This window comes from Pipistrellus kuhlii, unplaced genomic scaffold (genome assembly GCF_014108245.1).
Source record: "Pipistrellus kuhlii isolate mPipKuh1 unplaced genomic scaffold, mPipKuh1.p scaffold_m20_p_10, whole genome shotgun sequence".
Taxonomy (NCBI): Eukaryota; Metazoa; Chordata; class Mammalia; order Chiroptera; family Vespertilionidae; genus Pipistrellus; species Pipistrellus kuhlii.
In genome coordinates this window covers 22,184,872-22,207,831 of record NW_023425405.1, presented here as the reverse complement: position 1 = coordinate 22,207,831, position 22,960 = coordinate 22,184,872, and the positions used below count along the sequence as shown (strand labels likewise).

At 40.3% G+C, this 22,960-nt stretch overlaps 1 protein-coding gene across 4 annotated transcripts in view; it reads left to right on the top strand.

Annotated features, from left to right (window-relative positions):
* The first annotated feature begins 11,416 nt into the window (after positions 1 to 11,416).
* TCAF1 (TRPM8 channel associated factor 1) overlaps positions 11,417 to 22,960 on the top strand; it is a 37,149-nt gene continuing 25,605 nt past the window's right edge. The window contains exon 1 of one of the 4 annotated variants that reach the window (XM_036429130.2): positions 11,417 to 11,575. The gene's annotated coding sequence lies outside the window, so the exon portion shown is untranslated. Of the gene's footprint in view, positions 11,576 to 17,824; positions 17,964 to 19,871; positions 20,015 to 20,089; positions 20,242 to 22,960 lie in introns of those variants that run through there. The other 3 variants (XM_036429129.2, XM_036429131.2, XM_036429132.2) reach the window with 3 other exon arrangements.

Sequence of the window (22,960 nt, the reverse complement as noted above, 5' to 3'; positions counted from 1 at the left end):
GCTCTGACTTCGTCCAGAAGGATGTCCAAAATGATGCCCAGAAGGACACTGGTCTAATTAACATATAACCCTTTTATTATTACAGATATTATAATCCTTTCCACTACTCATAACAATTTAAAGAGTATGGTTGGACAAAACCTTGGATCACCCTTTAAAATCCAATCTGAAACCATTACACAGATTTTTTTCTTGTTCATTATAGAGATGATGCCTTACAGAGAAAAGCATGTTGAGTATCATCTTTCGTAACACTCCATCAAATCTTAAGTATATTTGGTCTTGTTGTTAGAGTCCTCTCCAATCTTAGCAGAGACACACAGAAGTCTTGAACACAGGATTAGGGCACATAAACATAAATCCCAAAACCTAAAGATGTTTTCTTTAATACTGGTCAAATAAAGCAGAACCATACCTTTCACAGTTGAGTTGACAATAAAAACAGAACTTTCAAATAGAGACAGATTCATCTGACCTCTGGCCGAACAACTAGAGATGACATGTCCCAGGCTCCTTGACGCCTAGGCTAAGACCTCACTGGGACTACCTGACATTGTGAGGGAGAAAGTTCACTGGTGCCCCATACTTGGCTCAAACACAACCCTAATGAGGTGTAGCAGTGGGTAATTAGCAATGTGGGCTGACAGATTCTCCCCAGGAGCTCTACGCATCAGAGTTAATTGCTGTCACCACTCCCAATTCATTATTCTGCCCTCTTCTCCCTCAGTAAGTTATTTTCTCCATCCTCCTCAAACTACAGCAATCCACTAAAGGCTAAGGTCATTCTAAAAAGTCCTGGAAGCAATTTTTCTGAGGTTTTTAGGATATCCTCCTAGAGAACAAATCTGACATTTATCCCTCATGCCCTTATTCTAATGAACAGCGACTAGGCATGCATCCAAACCTGGTGAAAAACCAATTACCCCCTTCAGCTCCAGGGTACCTTTCCCTCTCCTTCTGGATTCAAGAGACCTGTTTTCATACCTCTGAGATATGTGCAAAGAAGTCATATGCATGCATATAAGCCTAACCAATGGACACAGACACCAGAGGGGTGAGGGCATGAGTGGGGAGGAGGTTTAGAGGGCAATGGGGGGAAAAGAACACATATGCAATACCTTAATCAATAAAAAAAAAAATAGGGTGCTGTGAGCACTGCAAGTGTTGATGGGCATCTGAATACATTTTTTCATGGTACTACTTAAGTTCCAAAATTAATAACAATGAATAGAAAGATTTAAGATTCCAAATAAGATCTACAAAAATACCTTCTTATGACCTCCAAAGGAAAAAAAAAAAAAGATTCAAAATTCTCAATACAGAAAATTAACCTTCCATACTTCTTCAAGTTTTTAATATTTATAAAAAGATTCAATGTAATTTTGACAGAATGCTTTCACATTACCATTATATGATGTATTCTCTAGGTATCATACACCCTTTAAGTGAACTTTTAAAATTAATTTATTAATTTCTGTACCAAGTCCAATACCCAGTAATTTTCAACATCACCATTTATGTATCCTCTCATTTATGCAATGTGTCTATAATCATCTTAATATTCACACATCCATTTGCTTATCTGCTCATTAACTCACTCATGTTCCTATATTTACATACGAATTTATCTTGTACCTAATATTCATTAATTTTCTACCAAATCTTCTATGCTCACCTAACATATTATCCTTCTGCTTATCTATTAATTTATTCCATTGTGAGACCATGGTCTCTGATATTATAGATCCACCCAGTGGATCTAACAAAGGTTCTGTGATATTCCAGGAAATATAAAGAAAAAGTATAGATGCTTCTTAATCCTCACCTTGATTTCTGAACTCATATAAAAATGACAGAACTGGTTTTATAATTTCTCTGAGGAAAGAGGGGAAATTCCATGACTATGAAGGCTTAAGTCATAGTACCCAGAAATTCACTCCATTTATCTGTGGACAACAAAGGTAAATGCCCAAATTCCAAACTTTTAACAAGAACACAGAACTCTCAATCACTCCTGCTCAAAACCTTAGGAAATTGTTCTTCTCATTCAACCTCTATCATTCAACAAGTTATATCAACTCTTACTTTGAAACAGCTGTCACCTAGGTCCTTCCTTCCATTACTAATACTGCTGACTTGTATTATTTTAGCATTTTATTCCTAAGCGCCTTTCAAAGCATGATGGGCTTCATCCTATCCAGACTGACTGTCAGAAACTATGCAGATAGGGTCCAAAGAACTGTTTTTATGAGATTGTCAGGTGTTTCTGATAAAACATTTTTCAGGTGTTTCAGATAAAATAAAATTTGAAAACTTCCAAAACATTCATTCTGCAGACCACTGTTGAATGCTTTAATTGCATTACTTCATTGTATCATTACCCACCTCACAAAGGTTTGATCTAAAGTCTCCAGTGACTTTAATGCCAAACCTCAACTAACTCAGAATGAAGAGTTTAAAAGTCAACCACAATCTAAGTTTTTCCCTGCTTCTCTCCCATATGAGTCCCACCTACCCTACAATTCCTATTGTTTCCAAACAGGAAATGCTCTTTCTTCTGCCCAGGAAGGTCATTTCATAAGTGTTTTCTAGAAATTGAATAGTTCCTTTAAGAAGCATTTGTGACAGACTCACTAATGTACACTATGAATGTATAGGCTAATATTTGCTAGAAGAACATGAATATAACAAATTGTTTGCTCCAAATGATATGCATATAATTTGGGCTGCTGCTTCAAGATAAGTGGTTTGTTTAACTTAAAAAGTATTTGCTTAAAAATCACTGGTTGCCATTGTTTTATTTTACTTATCTGTAAATTATCCCTCACATCATTCACATATAATTTGTCTGTTAAAACAGACCTTTAAAAATAATTGAAACCGTGCAACTCCAGTGCAGGATGTTTATACTGGGAAGACTGGCAGGGAAGGGGGACTCTTATATTTTCTCCTCAATTTTGCTATAAATCTAAGACCATTCTAAAAAAAAATAGACTCTACCAAAAAGAAAAAAATAAAGTAATTAAACTTGTTATAGCTTCCACTTAGGTGGCTGAAAGCTGGAGAGAGGATTAGTTCCACCCTAAAATAAACAAAAAAATAAGGTTAGACAAATTACAATTATTCTTGAAATCCTCAGTAAGGTGAGACTGCAAAGCAACCAAAAAATGTGAAATCTTGGGAAAGATAGGTATATCCACAGAGAGACAGGAGTGAGCATTTACTTACCTAAGCCAGAGCATGGGAGGAAAATAGGGCAGCCAAACAAGCCAGTAAGAAGAACTGCTTTAACATATGGCTCAAGTTGGGAGTGTGGGATATTGTACTAGTAAGTACAGAATGGCTGAGAGCTACGGCAAAAATAGGAGTTCCCATCAATTTTCAAAATTTTCTTCACAGGGTTAGTCCTCACAATAATGCTTGGGGGAGGGCAGAAAACCAGGCAAAACCTCCTTCATAGTGGAGATCTAGTGTAAGAAGCCACAGCCTCTGTGTAAGCAGGAGGCACGCTCCCATCACCAAGTCTGTCTCCCTAATGGAACAAAGCCTGAAGCCACTGGGGAAGGACAGCAAACCCTGCTCCCCTCAGAGATGAGGATTCATTGCTTAGGGAAGAGAACAGAAGAAAAAAAAACAAATAAGTCAAAACATTCTAGCCCTGAGATTTCCACTGGGCAAAAATCCTTTCTGTGCTCAATGATCCATCTCCTCACACTATGAAAAAGCAAGATCATAAAGGAAGCCCCAATGCTGAAACTCAGAAAGAAAGGATCTGCCTAAGACTGAGATAGAAGCAGGACAACGGAGAATAAACCCTCGTTCTCTATCACAAGGTGAGCAAGAATTGAGGAACAAGGAACAGCGATTAGCCATGGAGGAGAGGGAGCATGTGGGAAGGTCTATGACATTCAGTCCCATAGGGAAAGCTTTACAGTTAGGGTGGAACAGCAACACTGGGAAAACCTTCCAACCACTGAACTTCCACCCCAGTCACAAGTAATGCTAGAGAAAATAGAATTGGTTGGTACACTGATGATAACCACAGCAACAAAACTCAAACCATGACTGATTGATTCCCACACTCTCTCCCAGCAAACAAGATTACAAAACAAACAGATGTGCCCATTTCAATTCATAATACTATTAATCAGAGCCTATTATTCTATACATAAAATATACTGGTTTCAATCCAAATTTAATGCCAGAGGAAAAGGCAAGAAAATTACAATGTCACTGATCAAAGAATTAACAGAACCAGAATCAGATATACTTGGGTATAGGAACTATCACACAGGGGTTTATTTATTTATTTATTTAAAAATTTTAAATATATCTTAATGAATTTTTACAGAGAGGAAGGAAGGAAAAGGGATAGAGAGTTAGAAACATTGATGAGAGAGAAACATCAATCAGCTGCCTCCTGCACACCCACCCCCCGGGGATGTGCCCACAACCAAGGTACATACCCTTGACTGGAATCGAACCTGGGGCATTTCAATCCGAAGGCCAATGCTCTATCCACTGAGCCAAACCGGTTTCGGTCACACAGGGGTTTAAAATAACTCTCACAAATAAGTTAAAGGATCTAGTGGAAAAGATGGAAAGTATCATAACTGATGGAGAATTGAAAAATATATGGAGGAATTACATCGACATGCTCAATATAAGGAGAATAATAACAGAAACAAAGACCATTTATGACAGACTCAACAGAGCCAAAAATTAGTGGGTAAAATAAGTCAATAAAAATTAGCAAAACTAAACATACAGAAAAACAAACAGAAAAACAAACAAACAAATAAAACAACTAATGATAAAGAGAGAGAAAAACCTCCCAGAGCTGTTGGACAATGTTAAACCATCTAGCATATATGAAATTGAAAAATCACAGAAATAAAATGGAAACAAAAGAGGTTCAAGAAATATTTTGAGAGATAATGGCTGAAAAAATAGTGAAATAAATTAAAGCAAAAATAAAATAAATTCAGCCAAATACGATAACATACCAAACAAAACAAACAAACAAACAAAATAGGCACATCATATTCTAACAGTCTAAAAGCCAAAAATAACACAAAAATCTTGAAGGCAACCTTAGATAAAAAGATATACCACATAAAGAACAAAGATGCATAGTATTTCATTGTGTAAATGTACTACAGCTTTTTTACCTTCATCTGCTGATGGCCACTTAGGCAGTTTCCAAATCTGAACTATTGTAAGTTGTTCTACTATGAACATAGGGATGCATATATTCTTTCTGATTGGTGTTTCTCATATATTGGGGTGTATATATATATATATATATATATATATATATATATATATATATATCAGCAAAGTGGAAATAGAAAGAACATACCTCAACATAAGATAGGCCATATATGACAAGAACACAACTAACATTATACTCAATGGGGAAAACTAAAAGCGTTTTCCTTAAAATCAGAAACAAAACCTTGGATATCCACTTTCAATCAACATAGTATTGGAATTTCTACCCCACAACAATCAAACAAGAAAAAGAAATAACAGGCATCCAAATTAGAAAGGAACAAGAAAAACTATGATTTTTTTTAAAGATGACATGATACTATATAGAGAGAATTCTGAGGATTCCACCAAAAAACTACTAGAACTGGCAATTGAATTCAGTAAAGTTGCAGGATACAAAATAAATATTCAGAAACTAATTGTATTTTTACATCCCAATAATGAACTATCAGAAACAATAAATTAAGAAAACAATCTCATTTATAATTACATCAACAAAAACAACAAAATACCTAAGAATAAATTTAACCAAGGAAGTAAAAGATCTGAACTTGGGAAGTTATAAGGAAAGAAATCGAAGAAAATAAAAATAAATGGAAGTATATTCCATGCTAATAGATAGAAAGAATTAATACTGTTATAATGTCCATACTATATTAATACTACAATAATGTCCAATATTGATGAAATCCTTATCAAAATACCAATGGCATTTTTTCACAGAACTAGAACAAATAATCCAACATTTACACAGAACTTCAAAAGATCCTAAATAACCATAGCAATCTTAGGAAAGAAGGACAAAGTTGGAAGTATCATTCTATCTGATATCAAACTATACTAAAAAGTTATACTAATTAATACAGCATGGTACTGGCATAAAACCGGCACATAGATCAATGGAACAGAATAGAGAGTCCAAAAATAAACCCATGCCTATATGAGGGCTTCCATACTGTGAGAGCGGGCAGGCCGGGCTGAGAGACCCCTCTCCTAGTGCATGAATTTTCATGCACTGGACCTCTAGTCTACACTAATAAAAAAGTAAGATGCAAATTAACTGTACTTTCACAACACCCACCAGCCAATCAGGAGTGAGTATGCAAATCAACCCAACAAATATGGCAGGTTAATTTACATACACAGGTGCTGAGTGGCTGGGGGTGGGATGGGACACTTTGTTCTGCACCGCCCCAGTCACTCTGGTCCTCTGGACAGCATGGGAAGGCGTAAAGGTGTAAAGGCAGCTCCGGCCAGAGTGAAGGCAGTACTGGCAGCCAGGGGAAGGAAGGCCCATTCTTACACAAATCTTCATGCATCAGGCCTCTAGTATATATATAAAAGCCTAAGCAACCAGATGACCAGCATGTAGCTTTGACACACACTGACCACCATCAGGGGGCAGATGCTCATGCAGGGGCTGCCCTCTGGTGATCAATGCACTCCCATAGTAGGAGCACCGCTCAGCTGACAGATGGGCACCAGATGCTGGGCTCATGGCTGGTAAGTGCAGCTGGTGTAGCATGAGCCTCTCCTGGGGACACTCCCCCTGGGTGCCAGAGTGGTGGTGGCAGCAGGCACAGTGGGGCTGGGATGAGTGGGAGCAGTGTGGACAGTGGGCTGGAGTCCAATGAGCTGGTGGGTAAGGCCAGGCTATGGCAGTACGGAAGTCCACTGATCCCTGTGGGCCACCCCACCAGTGCATGAGTCCATGCACCAGGCCTCTAGTATATGATAAAGGAGGAAAAATATATAGTAGGGTAAAAACAGTCTATTCAATAAATAGTGTTAGAAAAATTAGACAAATAATGCAAAAAAAATGCAATTGGACTACCTTCTTACACCCTACACAAGAATTATAGATAAAATACTTAAATTTAAGACCTTAAACTACACCCATGACTAGTTCTTTTCATTCCTAGAAGACAGCTCTGCTTTTTAGATTGTACTTTTTAACTTATTGTAATGGGGAGGGGACATCCTACTTTTTCTTTATGCTTCTTTACCCAGTAGCCCTTAGTGATCATTTTCAAGAACATATAGAAACTGGCAACTTCCAACTGTGCAGAATGTCTCTGATAGCACTTCAGTGAGAAAGAAAAAAAAAAAAAAAAAAAAAGCACATTTTAACAAAACTAAAAAAAAAAAAAGCTAAATGATTTTACAATTTCTTTTCACTCAACTCTATGAATTTCCCAAGCCTTTGAGTTCCACAAGCTATATCTTAACTCTCATTGAATGAGCCTTCACAGCAACTCCAGCCCCTTAGGCCTCTGGTGAAGCCCAAAAGGAAGAAAGATTTCTATGGACAATAAGTCTCCTTTTTATTCTCTTTTCCTACTTTTTAAACTTCCAAACTGTTATCTCTTCATCACTTCCCTAAAGAGAAATCTAAGCACATTCTGAGCTGAAACGGTAGCACAAACTAGGGAGTTTTACCTCTAAGACTTTCTGGAACATGGCATCAGGATGAGGGGGCAGAGGGACAGATAGTTCCCGGGGCGGGGCAGGGAGTGAGGCAGTCATAAAGGTGCATGTGGCTGGAATGGCAGGTCTTTGTGAACGTGTGAAACATAGGTGGGTATATGAGTTAGAGACTGGTCCCAAACGTTGCAAAGCTTTTCTTGGCGATCATCTATTTCTGTTTTACTCCATTAATATTACTCTCATGCCTTACTTCCCATCTCTGAATTTTACAGCCCTGATATATTCCTTTTTATTTTTCTGGATGTCCGCATGACACTAGGAATTAATGACAGAGCACAGGCAGAAGTCCCCAAGTTTTCTGATCCACAAGCCCAGGAGCTGAGCACACTCACCCACTGGTTAAACAAGCAGGTGACAGGAGATGGGGACCTACCACTCATACACACGGTCCCCAGACCTGGGTACAGGCTCCACTCAAGATGGCAGGCGTGGGCACAATTTTCCTCTCCTATCTACCTTTGTTATCCCACCCTCACTCTCCCATCAACTCCTGCTCCACTTGAAAATTAAAATTTCATTTTATATTTAATTTCCCAACAACCTGACATATCAAATGAATAGTTCAATGAAGATTCCAAATGAATAACCCAGGGGGGCTATATTAGTTGAGGTTCTCCAGAGAAAAGAACCAATAAGGTAGGTAGTTAGATGGATAGACAGACAGACATTTATTATAACGAATTGGCTCACACAATTATGGAAGCTGGCAATTCTCAAACCCTGCAGGGTATGAAAACCAATAAAGAAAGCTTCCTTTACCATGGGTTCCGGAAGCTCTGAATTGGAAACTCTGGCGTTACTGCTCATCCACCTCACAGACTCCTCTGACAGAAAGAAGCTGATTTTACTACTTCAGTACAGGAAGGAAGGTTTTTCTCCTTGCTCAGCAACAGGCCCAGCCAATGAGAAACTGCCATGACTCAACCAACGGGAAACCACTACACCTCTACCTCCTGTTTTCCTCCATTACACGTTTTATTAATAACAGATCCTGATAACTCTCATTTTTTCTCTTTAAAGTAACTTTCCAGTCCTCTGTTCTCTGGACTTGCCTATGGTTTGCCATAGCTTGCATGTCCTGAATTGCAATTCCTCTGTCATTCCCTAATAAACCCATTTTGCTGGTAAAGTAACTAGCTGGGTTTTGTTTGTTTGTTTGTTTGTTTGTTTGTTCTTAAGGCTGAAAAGGTGAGTTAGCAAGCTGGATACTCAGGAGAGATGATGGTGTAAATCAATTCTGAAGGCCAACAGACTAAAGACTGAGGAAGAACTGAGGGCAATGTCCCAGTTCAAAGAATGCTCTCGTACTGACCCAGAGGATCAGCTTTTTCGTTCATAGGCACAGCCACTGCTCTTTCTCTCTTACCTCCTTTACTTTCTGCAATGGGTTTGTCCTTCACTTACTTCCCTGTCAAAGTCTAATCTCCCTCAGAATCCACCTGCAAGGCCTGGCCTAAGATTGGAGGGCAGACATGGGGTGTATTTTTCAGATTTCTAGAAATGAGCAACCCAGCCTCCCAGGCACAGAGGGGTAGTTTCTGACTGCAGTTCATTTGAGGGTGAAAGGCAAAGCCAGTACCTGGGCATGTCTGTGCAGTTGAGTGGGGTGTCTCAGGGAACCTGTGGAAGCACATGGGGTTTTAGGGATTGCAGATTGAGTGTTCCTAAAAAACTGAGGATCCTTGGCATTGAGCCTTTTCTCCTTCTCGTTCTCTCTGCCAAGACAGCTGCATTTCTCTCCTGCTATATCCCTCCTCCTCTCAGAAACTTACAGTGAGCAAGGACACATGCCTGCCTGCTCTCACTCTCTGCTAGACACACCCCCAGAGCCTACCATTTTTAGTTGGTGGTGTTTCTCTGTGTATTTGGTCCCGGTTTAAAGCTAAAACATATCATCCAATCTCCTCCTTTATTTAAAAATGGTATCTTGAAATTCAGGCAGCAGAAAGTGTTAGCACAGATAGAGATGACCATGACCTTGACATTCAGAGGCCCACTTAAGTCTCCAGTGCTTTCAGTACAAAATCCATGAGGCCAAAATGCTGCTAGTCCTCTAGACTTTGTTCTGTGTGTGTGTGTGGGGGGGGGGGGGGGGGGGTGTTGGAGGCCGGAAGGAGACAGAGCCAATAAAGACTGCTACCTCCTCCACCCTGCAAGCGCACACAGACTACAGACCCAGGCAGCAAATCACTGTCGCCAGGCTGTTTTGCTCAGTTCTTCTTCCCCAGATGCTTCCTCTTACCCTAGGCCCCTCACCCCTATTCCTCTGATGTCACTGACAGGCTCTTTGTGGACTGGCTCTGGAACTAGCCAAGAAAGTTTAGCCTGGGTGAAGGCCTGGAGAGGAAGGAGGAGAGAGCGAAGCCCACGCAGACTGGGAACTTAGTGCTGACAGCCTCTGAGAGTTTAGAATGTCTTTTCTCGCATATTGGTTCATGTATTTCAACAACTCTGAAAAGCATCTGCAGTAAGTGGACAGCACAAGTGTTCTGTTGACCAGATATTCCACTCGTTATACTTTCTAGCTGTAAAGAACTAAATTATCTGGGGGATGAAGATGAACATCACAGAGGACAGAAGATGGAACAGAAAGACCTAACGGAAATTAGGAAAAAAGGGAAAGTGGGATTTAGAATTGAGGAAGACCTATTGGATCCAGGACAGAAAGGTAACAACAGGTCAAACTTGCTCAGAAATAACTGAAAGAGGAGAGAAAGAGACATGACAACAGAAGCAGAGGGTCATGTGATGAGATTGCTGGCTTTGATGATTGATTAGATTATTGGCCTGAAGCAAGGTCCCAGGACAAAGAATTTGGGCAGTCTCTAGAAGCTGGGAAAGGCAAGGAAATCTATTCTTCCCTACAACCTTCAGAATGAACATAGCCCTGCCTACACCTTGATGTTAGCCAGTGAGATGCTACAGAACTGTATGATAATAAAGATTATAAATGTGTTGTTTCAAGCCACTAAGTTTGTGGTCATTTCTTACCACAGTCATAAGAAACACATGCACTGCCCAGCTGGTAAGTAAAGGATGTCATAGTGGCTTCAAAGTCCAATTTAAAAATTTACCAGTCATACCTTTTCTCTCCCTCTTGTCCAAGCTGTCACCTATTTATTGGTTAGTAAATTTAACCCCTTCCTGTTTTATTTAATCCATAAAACAATACATATGAAATCTTTAAAACAATCCAGTGGCTATGAAGTATCAATAGTCAATTCTTCACTCTTAGCCTTGCCCTTATATAAGCAATGTATATTTTTATTAAGACTGTAATCATACGTTCCATTTTAATACAATTTGATTCTTCTCATTAAAATTCTATCTTTAAAAAATCTATCTACAACCCACAGATTTTTAATTTGTCCTTAGCAATAATTGTGTATTATATAAATATAGTATTTATTATTATTATTATTATTATTATTATTATTATTATTATTTAGCAACCGCTCACTTGTTCATAAATAGTCTCACGGATTTGTCTTGTTACATTCTCAGGGCAGGCGCCAGTGTCTCCATCCTGGATTTGGGGCCTCATCTTTGAGCTGAAATTGACACAAAGCCAGCCCTCTGCAGTCCGAAGGTATCCGGCCAGGCTCCGCCCCCGCCCTGGAAGCCGCCAATCGGTTTCCAGAACGACCCCCCTACTCGTCCTCTTTCCCCCCCGCCCAACATTCCACCTCCCAGGCCTTGTCCGCTGCTCAATCCTTTCTCTGCTGAGCTCTTTTCCTTGGGAGCTGCCGCTGCCCTCTCTTAGCCAGTCTTCTCTACCCCCTACCCCGCGCTGCTGGGTTCAGCGGGACAAACGGTGAGTGGGGGTCAGAGATAAATTATGGACCACGAGAGGCCTGGAGGTGTCACAGGCCACCCCGAGCGCAGGTGGTCGGCGGGAGAAGAGAGATGTGAAAGCCCTGGGAGGCTATCTGTGTGCTTGTGGGGGTCGGGGGAGTTAGTGGGGGCTCCATATCCCAGATGGGAGGGTGGTAGAGGTGTTCCATGCAGGATTCCTCGATGTTATCTCTGGGATCCTTCACTGGTGTCTCCCTGTAGCTCGGCCTCTATTTCCGTCTGGCCACATCATCGTTATTCATTCACCCTTGCTCATCCGGAGGCGTTGATCCACTATTTTCTTGTGCTCCACAGGAGCCATTGTGATTTGAGCTAAAAAGAACCATGGATTGAGGCGATGTCACCTCTGTGGCTTGTTCTTGAATAATTAGAGTATAGCCTGCCTCTTCACAATCCCCCCCCCCCCCAGGTTAAAGTCCTCACCTATCCAAGGACTGTATGTGGGGCCCCAGAGTGTTGTGGTGGGGGAGGGAAGTGCAAGGTAAGGAGGGTGGTGGTGAGAGTGGGTGCAGGGAATCTTGTGGAATATTCAGTCTGGAATGCATTTGGCCTTCAGGTAAGTACTGAATTATACAGTTATCAGATGATAAACAGTCCTTGAGCTGGCCTCTGAGTTGACTCAATCTGCAATAGAGGGAGAAGTCCTTAAAGGAGGGAGAAAATGATTTACCAGTGGGACAGTCATGGAAACTATTGGAAGAAATGCAGACTTAACTAGACACAAAGGACAGAATAGCTGTCTAGATGACCATCCATCTTTTTATACTCCAAACTATTTACTTGTCAATTGATTTCATTTCAATACAGTACTCCCTATCTTCCATTTTGCGGTTTCGATTACCTCTGGTCAAACCAGGATCTGAACAGAAAACCACTATCTATTGAATAGAAAATTCCAGAAATAAACAATTTTAAATTGCATACTGTTCTGAGTATGATGATGAAATTTGGCACTATCTCTAGCCTTCTCAACTGAGATGCCTTGACCAAAACATCACTGTCAGGTATCATGGTACTTGTGTTCACCCTTATTTTACACATCCATTCTTTGCAATATGGGCCTCTGTATAAGAACTTGCTTTCTCCTCTCCAGAAAAGGCAGAGAGAGAACGTGAAAGCCAGATTCTTTTGTAACCTAATCTCAGAAGTGACGTCCCATCTGTTTGCTATCTGTTCATTAGAAGTGAATTACTAGTTTCAGTTCACACTCAAAAGGAGAGGGTTATACAGGAGCAGGAATACTCAGAGCAGGGTTTACTGGGGCCATATTAAAGGCTGCCTACTACAGGGCATATTAACAGTAATGTCTTCTAACATTCTCTTACATGACTCCTGGTTCACATGGGCAGGAGTTTCCCTGGAGTACACACCAAGGCATTGAATTACCAAGTTTTAAGATTTGTGTATATTCAACATTATTAGGTTATTTCCAAGCTGTTTTCAAATGCTGAGCCAGTCTGCACCCCTTTAAGCAATAGATAAGAGTCCCTGTTGTTCTACATACTTGTCATAACTTGGTATTATGAAATTTCATTTTTAGCCAGTCTGGCAGGAGTGAAATAGCATTCCTTTGTGATTTCAATTAACATAAGTCTGATAATTAAGTTGACCTTCTTTCCATACATATGTTGATAATCTGTGGTGCTTTCTCTCTGTGATAATTCTGGGCTTTGTGTGTGTGTGTTTTCTCATTTTTATGTTGGGTTGTCTTCTTCTTATTGAGTCATTGGAATATTTTCTTTTAGTATATGTGCTGCCCAAGCAAGCACTGGAATGCTTTCATTATATAAACTAAATGCCAATTAATCCTTTGTAAGCAACATATGCTGGAAATATCTGCTTTAAATTTGGTGCTTAGCTTTTCTTTCTCTGTAAATCTGTCTCTCTCAATGAACTAAGTTTTGAATTTTTATTTTAAGTGTCCAGTACTTTCTTTTATAATTTTTCTTCAGAAAAATAATTTCTCAAGATAGTAAATTAATTTTACTATATTTTCCTCTAAAAGATTTTATAATTTTGCATTTGGCAATTAGTCTTATTCCATCTGGAAATTGTTATATTTTTTATTCCATTTGGGTAATCAATTGTCCCATCACCTATGAGTGATCAGCATGAATCAAGTTTTTCATATATGCATGAATTTGTTCGAAGCTCCTTACTCTCTTTCATTATCCATTTGTTTAACTGCATCAACACTAAAATTGGTTTTAACAACTATAGTTTTGTAATTCTTGAAAGATTTCCCACCTCTTTCTGACGTTTTAACAATTCTTGGATCTTTGATCTTCCATATAAATATTTAAATAACAAAACAAGAAACAAGCTAACAGACAAACCTGCTAGAATTTTTATTGGTATTGAATTAATTCTACATATCTATTTGAGGAGAAATGGCCTCTTTAAGATGTTGAATCTTTCCATCTATGAACTTGGTATATATTGCTATTTATTTAGCTCGCCTTTAATGTTTTTTAAGGCTTTGTAATATTTTTATTGCTTTTTCTCATTTTTGTTATACTTGTTTATACATACATTATTTTTATTGCTATTGTAAATTATTTATTTTATAAAATTATATTTTGTACCTTATTATTGCTGGTGTGTAGAAATCTAATTGCTTTTTATTTATTGACTAGTGTCCTGGTGCACAGATTTGTGCACATTGAAAGGAAATTAATTAGAAGAAATATTTTAATATTGCTATTCACCTTTTTGCTATAATAGAAGTGGCAACCAAATTCACAATCGACAATGAGAGATCAAAACACACGTATACTATTGGTGCCGGCAAGAGCTTTATATGTACCACACAGGTGCGAGTCAACTTAACCTTTTGTATATAGAGAATAAACTTGCTTAATTAGACCTGCTTTCTGATATAGCTAAACTTTTTCCAGCCCAGTGAAGCACACCAACTTCTCTTTCAGGTAATTGTCAGCAATAAAGCAGTAAATATCAACACAAAGCAGATTATTATTGGAGATCATGCAGAGCGTACAAAGGGTAAAATATTTAACTGCAGCAGTGTTTGACTATATTCTGTGCAGTGAGAAAACCTGAAGTCATTTCCAAGTTCCACCATTTCTTACTTCTTTTCAGTTGGGTCAAGTTTCTAAACTTTCTAAATCTCAATTTTCTGGCTAATGAAAAGAAAATAGGAGTCTCCTATCTACCTACTCCAGGACTTCTGTGAAGATCAAATGAGATGAGGCATGTGTAAACACTTTACAAACATTTGGTTAAATTGTAAAACGTTTGCACCTGGCTCTAAAGCAAGTCGAGATCTTGGGCTGAAGAAACTCCAAGGAGGCTAATCACTAGGGAGAGGAAGCCGGGCATTGCTACATGGTCTCAGTTACCCTGCAGTGTGAACTGGGAAATGCCCAAAAGGAAAAAGCCATAGTGAATGTGGAGTTCATGTTCTGTTTTCCTTCCCTCAAGATCAGAACTTTTCAAATCCTATTTGTTTTGTTGGTCTTCAGAATCTTCCATTGTTTCCTATATTTTGTTCAACTTTTATTGCTATTTTCAGCAGGAGGGTTTTTCCAAACAAGGTATTATTCTCTCAGTGTCAGCATTGGAAGTCTCTCACTGTTTTATCTCGCATCTCAGATTATCAAAGATTATTTTATTTCTTCTTGAGCTACATCCTTTAGAATTTCTTCAAAACAGACCTTTTATAATAACACTTCAGTATTTGTTGGTCTGAAAATAAAATTTTAGAATCTTGCAATATTAGATAGTGCCAGGGTTCCCTATCAGTGAGAAAGCAGGAAGGGTAGCACTTGGGTAGCTTCTGGTTTTAGACTATTTGGCTGATGCTTCTTTGAACTCTATCTAGTACAAGTTTTTGGTGGTGTGTGTGTGTATTTCTATTGGGTATATAAATAAGAGTGAATGGCCATGTTTGTTTATTTTTCAAAGTGATTTTTGTAACATATGAAATGTGTAAAGAAAAAAATTACTGGCTTACCCTCCTCACTTCCTGAAGTCACTAAATATGTCCTTATTTTTCCTGTTAGGTAGACATAAACATAAAAACAGAATCAGCCCTGGCCTGTGTGGCTCAGTTGGTTGGGCATTGTCCCATGCATCAAAAGGTAGCCAGTTTGATTTCATACCAGGACATATGCCGGGGGTAGCAGGCTCAATCCCCAGTAGGGGGAGTGGACTGATGTGTCACTCTCACATCCATTTTTCTCTCTCCCTCTCCCTCTCCCTTTCCTTCTCCCTCTCTCTCTTTCAAAAAAAAAAAAAAAATCAATTAAAAAAATAAAATCATAGTTTTTCACTGAAAATATAGATTGAAAGCATTCCTCAAGCTCATCCTTTTTAAGAACTACATATTTTGTAATATGATTTTTAATAAAGTGTTCATTCATTTCTATGTTGCTGGGTAATTATACAACTTAATATTATAAAAGTTATTTCAATACTTTAAAAATTTCATGGTAGTCTCTATTACTCAAGGCAGAAACTGGAAAGGAAAACAGAAACTATAGAGGAATTATAAATAGGGAATGATATAGGATTTAAAATTGAGTTATTAATGTTCAGTCTGAAACAGAGAAAGAGGAAAGAACCCACTGAAATTTGGAGAGATATAGAAAGAAAAGGTTTAAGGGAGGAAATTAAAGGAGCACAAAGAAGACGAGGAAACTTTCAATACAGGAAATTTGTAATTTAATAAGTGTTCTACATCAAGTTGCTGTTTGTTTTTCTTTTTTAAATACATTTTTATTGATTTCAGAGAAGGGAGAGGGAGAGAGAAAAAAATAGAAACATCAATGATGAGAGAGAATCATTGATCGGCTACCTCCTGCGCACTTCCTCCTGAGGATCGAACCTGCATCCTGGGCATGTGCCCTAACTGGGAATGGAACTGTGACCTCCTGGTTCATAGATCAATGCTCAACTACTGAGCCATTCTGTCTGGGCTGTTTGGTTGGGTTTTTTTTGTTTGTTTTTAGGATTGATCCTAGGATTGCCTTCCTCAGCATTTCCACCTATTTTGTCCATCAATTCATCCAAGTGGACATTACAAAGCACCTGTTCATGGCTACATGAAGTGGAGAATCAAAAGAAGGAAAAAACACAGTTCTTGGCTTATGCTTACTCTAGTTTGAGGATTGTAATAAAATCCTGAAGTAATTACAAGATGTGGTTCTCTATCCCCTTTACCACTAAATCCACATTCCCGTGCAAGGTCCAGCCTAGACACTTTTGTGGTTGGGAGAAAGTTTTTTTAATGATTTTTCATAGGGTCAGTTAGATTTTTCAGTCTGTCTGAGAACAGAGGCCAGAGAGATGATTGGTGAGGCGTGAGGAAACAGGAGAATGTCCAGAGACCACATAAATCTTTCAGGGCTTTGGGACCAACTATAAAAAGGGACAAATGGTTTTCCCCCAGGATCTAAACTTGAGCTCACAGAGCTAGATGAGGAGACACTGGTTCAAGGCAGGCCTTGGTCAGGCATAAAGCCTGGTCCTAGCTCAAACCTCAAGGGCTGGATTCAACTCTTACTTAATTAAAATGAGTCAGGACTAGGAACAAAGTTCAAGAAGCCCACACAGAGAGAGAAATCATATTTATGGAGTGGACACTACCAGCTGTTTGAACAAGGATATTTTACCTATTTTTTAGTTGATTAAATTTATCTATTTTTTTCTCATAAAATAATATATACTAATAATAAAACTTTAATGAAGTGTACAAAGAAAAATACTTATAAGTAAGCTACTCTTTCCTGTCTGAAGTACTGATTCTAATAGTTTGATGTAAGTTTTTCATATAATTTCTATGTTTATGTAAGTATATAAAAAATTTTAAATTTTTTGAACAAAAATGCAAACTCTTCATTTTATTAACACGTTAAATTATTATTTAAAATGAGTATAAATATAGCCCAACATTTGGCAAATATATAGAGATATAACTCATCCTTGCAAATAGCTGTGTGTTGTTTTATATAAAGATTACTTGTTAGTAAGTAGTCTCACAGGTTTATTTTCCAACGAATTACCCTCCCACACTTCCGGTGCAGGCGCCAGTGTCTCCATCCTAGATTTGGAGCTGCATTTTGATGCAGAAACTTACACAAAGCGGGGCCATTGCAGTAGGGAGAAGTGGGGGCGACCAGGCTCCGCCCCCACCGCCAGAGCTGCCAATCAGTTCCCAGGAAGGCCCCTCCTCGCCCCACTCTGCACCACAGACCACCTCCCCCCACAAGGCTCCCAGCCACCAATATTCTAATCCGCAGGCTGTCTGTCTCCTCCCTTGTCACATCTCTGCAGAGGAGTCCCTTCCCCCTCCTAAGTAGCCCGGAGTGGAAATTTCTGGACAACCGGTGAGTTTTGTTCAGTAATCGTTTCTGGAATCGGAGCAGGCCCGGGCTACCGACCGAGTCCAGTGGTCCAGGGTGGAAGAGGGAGGGTCGGGCCGGGGCCTGGGGAGCACTTGGGAGGGGGTACCTGACAGGCCCGCGGAGGTGGTCGGGTTTGGGGCCTGAGACCGCTTGGGCCAAAGGAAGCAGATGTTTTTCAAAGATTACCTGCGTTTTCCCCTTGTCAGTTCCTGCGTTTTTATACCGCGCTGGTTCTTAATTATTGCGTGCTGTATTCTCCTCCAGGAATTTAACTATCAGGAATCTGATATATTCCTGGATCAGAGGCTGACATTTTATAACCTTTGTTTCAGCTGTGGGATGTGTGTTGTGTGTTGTGTGTTGTGTGTGTGTGTGTGTGTGTTCCTTGCTAAGAAACAAAATCTGACAAGATCTTTCCCCCACCAAATCTCATGTCCCCTCCTCAGAGGTAAGTCAGGTGCTATCCTTCCCATGTATTTAGGCGATTTTGTTTTTTTGTCTTTGTTGTGTGTCTCCCTCCTCCCCCTTAAAACTCAGTGTTCTGGGGTTCTACCTTTTGGTGCTATTAGTCCTAGCATTTCAGACCTGAAAGGGACTTAGCAAGCAAGTGTCCAATCCACCTTGTTTATCTGAAAACCCTCGGCCCTGGAGAATATCAAGGAACTGCTCACTATCAATCAGATGGTCCTGGACGGATCAGGATCTTGAATTCGGGGTCTCTAGATTTCTTTCTGGTGTTTTCTCTGTGTAAACCCTGCCACTGAGCTCACCCACCCACATTCCTTGTTGATTATTGTTTATATGAGTCAATTTGGGGAAAAGAGATTGAAGGGAGATGGGGAAAAGAAATATGACTTTGACTGGAAACAAAATTCTTGTCGGGATTAAAAAGATATGCATTTTCCTAAAAACATGAAATACTGATTGTTAGGATGACCTGAAGATTTGTTTTACTTAACAATCAACAGTCTTACTATCTGCCAGATAGTGATTGAAGAGATTTACAAATCCACTCACCTAATTTAAACCTTACAATAAATCTGTAATATAGGTACTCATTTCATCCTCCCCATTTTACAGGTAATAACACTGAAGCATAAAGGAATTAAATAAATTGCTCAAAGTCACTCGGCCCATAAAATGCAGCCCTGAGGTCTGAATCCTGGCCATCTGGTGACAGTCTGGGCTTCTAACCACCCTGACTTCACAGGCTAGAAGTAGCACCTGAGCCAGGTGAAGTCACCACACTAAGTAGGAACTTGCAATTTATAGAAGGGACGAGCAACTGTCAACGAATCATTACAGAGGACTTAGGGGAAAGAAATAGGGTTTGAAATGTACACTGAAGAATAAATTTAGCTACCTGTTGTTTGAAATATATTATTTTTATTTACAAAAGTAACACATAACAATGCAAACAATGTAGTGCTATATAAAAGTTGCCCTTCCCTGTTCCTCTGGTTAAACGGTATTATTACATACAGATGTATCCTTCCCTTCTCCCACCATAATACAAATATGCCCAGGGCTGGTTTTATTATAAAAATGAAAGCATACCAAATAATTTCTACAATTTTTATTTTTCCGTTGGCAATACTTCAAGTACATTCATCCAACTGAATGGAGATCTGAGCTCTTCATAAGAATTTAATAATAATACCCCATACAATGTATCCTATAGTTTGTTCAGCTTTTCCGTATCAGTGGCCAGAGAAGTTTATGTCTTGAATAAAACGGCCGGCCCCACTGCACCCGAATGGGGGCGCCGCCGCAGTGTCCAGCTGACAAGACCGGGACACAAAGAAGAGCAGTCCCCTGCCAAGCACCGCCCTCCGGGCTCGATCCCGCCCCGGAGGAAGTGGGGAGGAGACTGCTTGGGAACCCCTCCTCTGCTCCCGCTCCATCTCCTCTGCGGTCTGCGCTCTTAGCTGCTTGCAGAGAAGACCCTTCCCCGCCACACTGCGCGTGCCCTCTGCACCCAGGGCTGCCCACCCCTCCCCCAGCCGCCCGGTTGTAAGTTGCAGGGCGACCAGGTGAGTAGCCCTCTTCGAATGTCCGCAGGCCCGAAGAGGGCCAGTAGGGGCGGATCGGCCTGGGTCTGGGGGAGGACGGTGCGGGAGGCCGAGGAGGCTGCAGCGGACCTGCGGGAGCCCAAACCGGGGACAGATCTCTCGCTGTTTGTGTCGCAGTCCTGATCGCGATTGTTCTCTGCTCAGGGGCTCTGCGTCGCGCCTGCCGCAGTGCTCCTCGGGGCCCTGATGTATGATGCTTGTTTACCTGCTTTGTGTCGCTGAGTTATGCACAAGCCTGACCTAGAAGAACAGCATCTAATTCGAAGCTTTAGGGGATGAGAATACCGTGGCCCAGGGAGAAGGATGGGCAGGCTCAGTCACACAGGTGGCTGGTGACAGAGCATCACTTCTGCCCTACTGCCCTTCAATCTTTATCAACACCTTGCCTGGGACCAAGATCCCTCACCCACTAGCACAGGGCCCCTGGAGCCTAGAATGTGTGGTAGAGGGGCTACTGGTCCCTCCCAAACCTCAGCGCCAGCAGGCCTGCAGAATTCCCTGCCAGCCCCAGCTTTTCCTCTCTGCGCCACTCCTCCCCTACGTAGGCCCCCTCCTCTCCTCTGACGTCGCCGACTTGCTCTTTGTGGACTGGCTCTGGGCCTGAGAAGGAAAATCTCGCCTGGGTGAGGGCCTGCAGAGGAAGTGAGGGAGAGGGGTCACACCCCAGAGCTTAGTAGTGACAGCCCCTGGGACTGCAGACCGCCACTGTCCAGCACTGTGCATTTGGTAGAACACCCTCTGAGACAGTCTGATCCACAGCTAATAAGAGAATTTTTAAAAATACAAAACAGGCCTCCTACTGGGCTAGTGGTCCTCCATTTTGCTGTTCGGCTGGGAGTCTGATAGTGAGATAAGTGAGCAAATATGAGTGAAAAAGAGCCCCAGGGGAACTCGGGAATCCAGAAGGAAGTGTAGTAAAATCAAAACAAGGGAATAGAAAAAGCAAAGTTTTGAATGGCGCTTTTATGGGAATGGGGGAGGGAATGATTCCAACGAGCTACAGGCAGACCTTCAGAGATAATAGGAATGGTCTGTTTTTTAAGGTGAGTAGTGGTATATGAGAGTCCAAGTTTTAAAATTATTTTATTATTTTATCGTCTATATCTTTCCACGTGTATTACGAATTCTTCTAAATATATAAATTAAACAATTTTAAGTGAAAATCATTTAAATAAGATTGAGCTGGGAATATCTCAGACAGAATACAAAAGAGGTTGGACCCACCCTAATTCTGGCTTAAGAAAAATTCATGGACATTTTAAAACATATAAGGAAAAAGAAAAAGGTTTCATGGAAGACAATGGCATGAAGAAGAGAAGATCTATCAAATTGGATGTTTCTGACATGCATCATTTTTCAAGGCCAGGGTAGCTGTTTGCTAAAGAAGTCATCCTAGGTTGACCCTTATACCCACACCTTATATCCATCATCCATTCAATCCCATCTACAGAGTATCTATTCATTATCCTAGGAAATCCAAAGAATCTGACCTTAGACACTTGCCCTACTTTTAGGATTTGAAAAGAAATTATAATGTAGGATATGGAACAATAAGCAAGACAGGCCCACTACCCTCCTTCCTATCTGTATTTATGTACTTCCTTAAGGGAAACCCTATTTAGGTACCATGGGATCACTTTGTGGGGAGGGGGGAGGTCTGTGAAGCTCTCTCCCTGAGTTATAAGTTGTGCCTGGGGTACATTCTGTTTTAGAGGTGCCTTGGGTTGTAGAAACTTGGTGGGCCTGAAAGAGAGAAGGCAGGATCCAGGGAAATAGAAGCAATGATCAAGAACTTCAGGGGAGAAGTAAAAGGGGTTTCTCCAGGCTGTGTGCATCTGAGTTCACCATACTTGGAGGGCAAACAGTGACATAGGCATAGAGAGGAGGCTTTTGGTTCAAAAGTCAAGTGTCAGAGTTACCAATAGCTGTTAAAGTAGGAACAGAACCAGCTGCAAAGCTCAAGGAACCCCCACAGAGGAAAATCAGATTTATTGATAGACAATTGCACAACTTGTTGGGAAGTGAAGAAGGCATTTTGGGACAAGTAAGATAGGATCAGTTGGTCAATCGAATTTATATAGTAAATCAGAGTGTATTTACTTGGTTCATTGAATTTATATTACCTGTGCTATTTTTAATTGTAACAGTAATACAGAAAACAATTGAAAGGATGCAAACATATATAAAGGGAAAGAACACTGCTTGTCTCTTCCCTTCCTAATGTTAGTATGTTGAAATGTAGCTTCGTAGATTTTCTACCTATATAAGAAACAGGGACTTAGTAGGCTTCTCTGTTGCTGGTACGTAAAAATGTAGACTCCAGAACTAGATTTCCTGTGTTTGAAGGCTGATTCCACCACTACCTGTGTTACTTAAGCAAGTAACAGATTCTCTGAATGGCACGCTTTTGTTTTCTTTGTGGGTTTGCCAATATATAAATAGGGAAAGTGACAGTACATACCTCATCAGGATTAAACAATTTTATGTAGGGAGTAGACACAGCTGATGTTCACATCCAGTGGGCCTAGAGGTCAATTCCTCTCAGTGATACCAACAAGAATCAAGACTTAACTACAACAAGGTTGTGCACGCAGTCCACAAAGGGGAGCACCAAGAGTGTCTACCTCAGGTAACTGGGGAGGCTGACCCACTGGGCCATACAGGACACCAAACACACAAAGTGATCCTACCAACTCTGGGAAGCAGCGAAAATGCCGAGACAAGGAAATGGATCTCAAACAAAAGAGATAGAGGAGAACAAAAGACTGGAGATAGAGTTCAAAACCATGGTTATAAGGTTTTTCAAGAATTTCCTAGAAAAGGCCAATAAATTTAATGAGACCCAACTAGAAATTAAACAAACACTGACTAAAATAAAAAAATACTATACAGAGATCCAACAGCAGA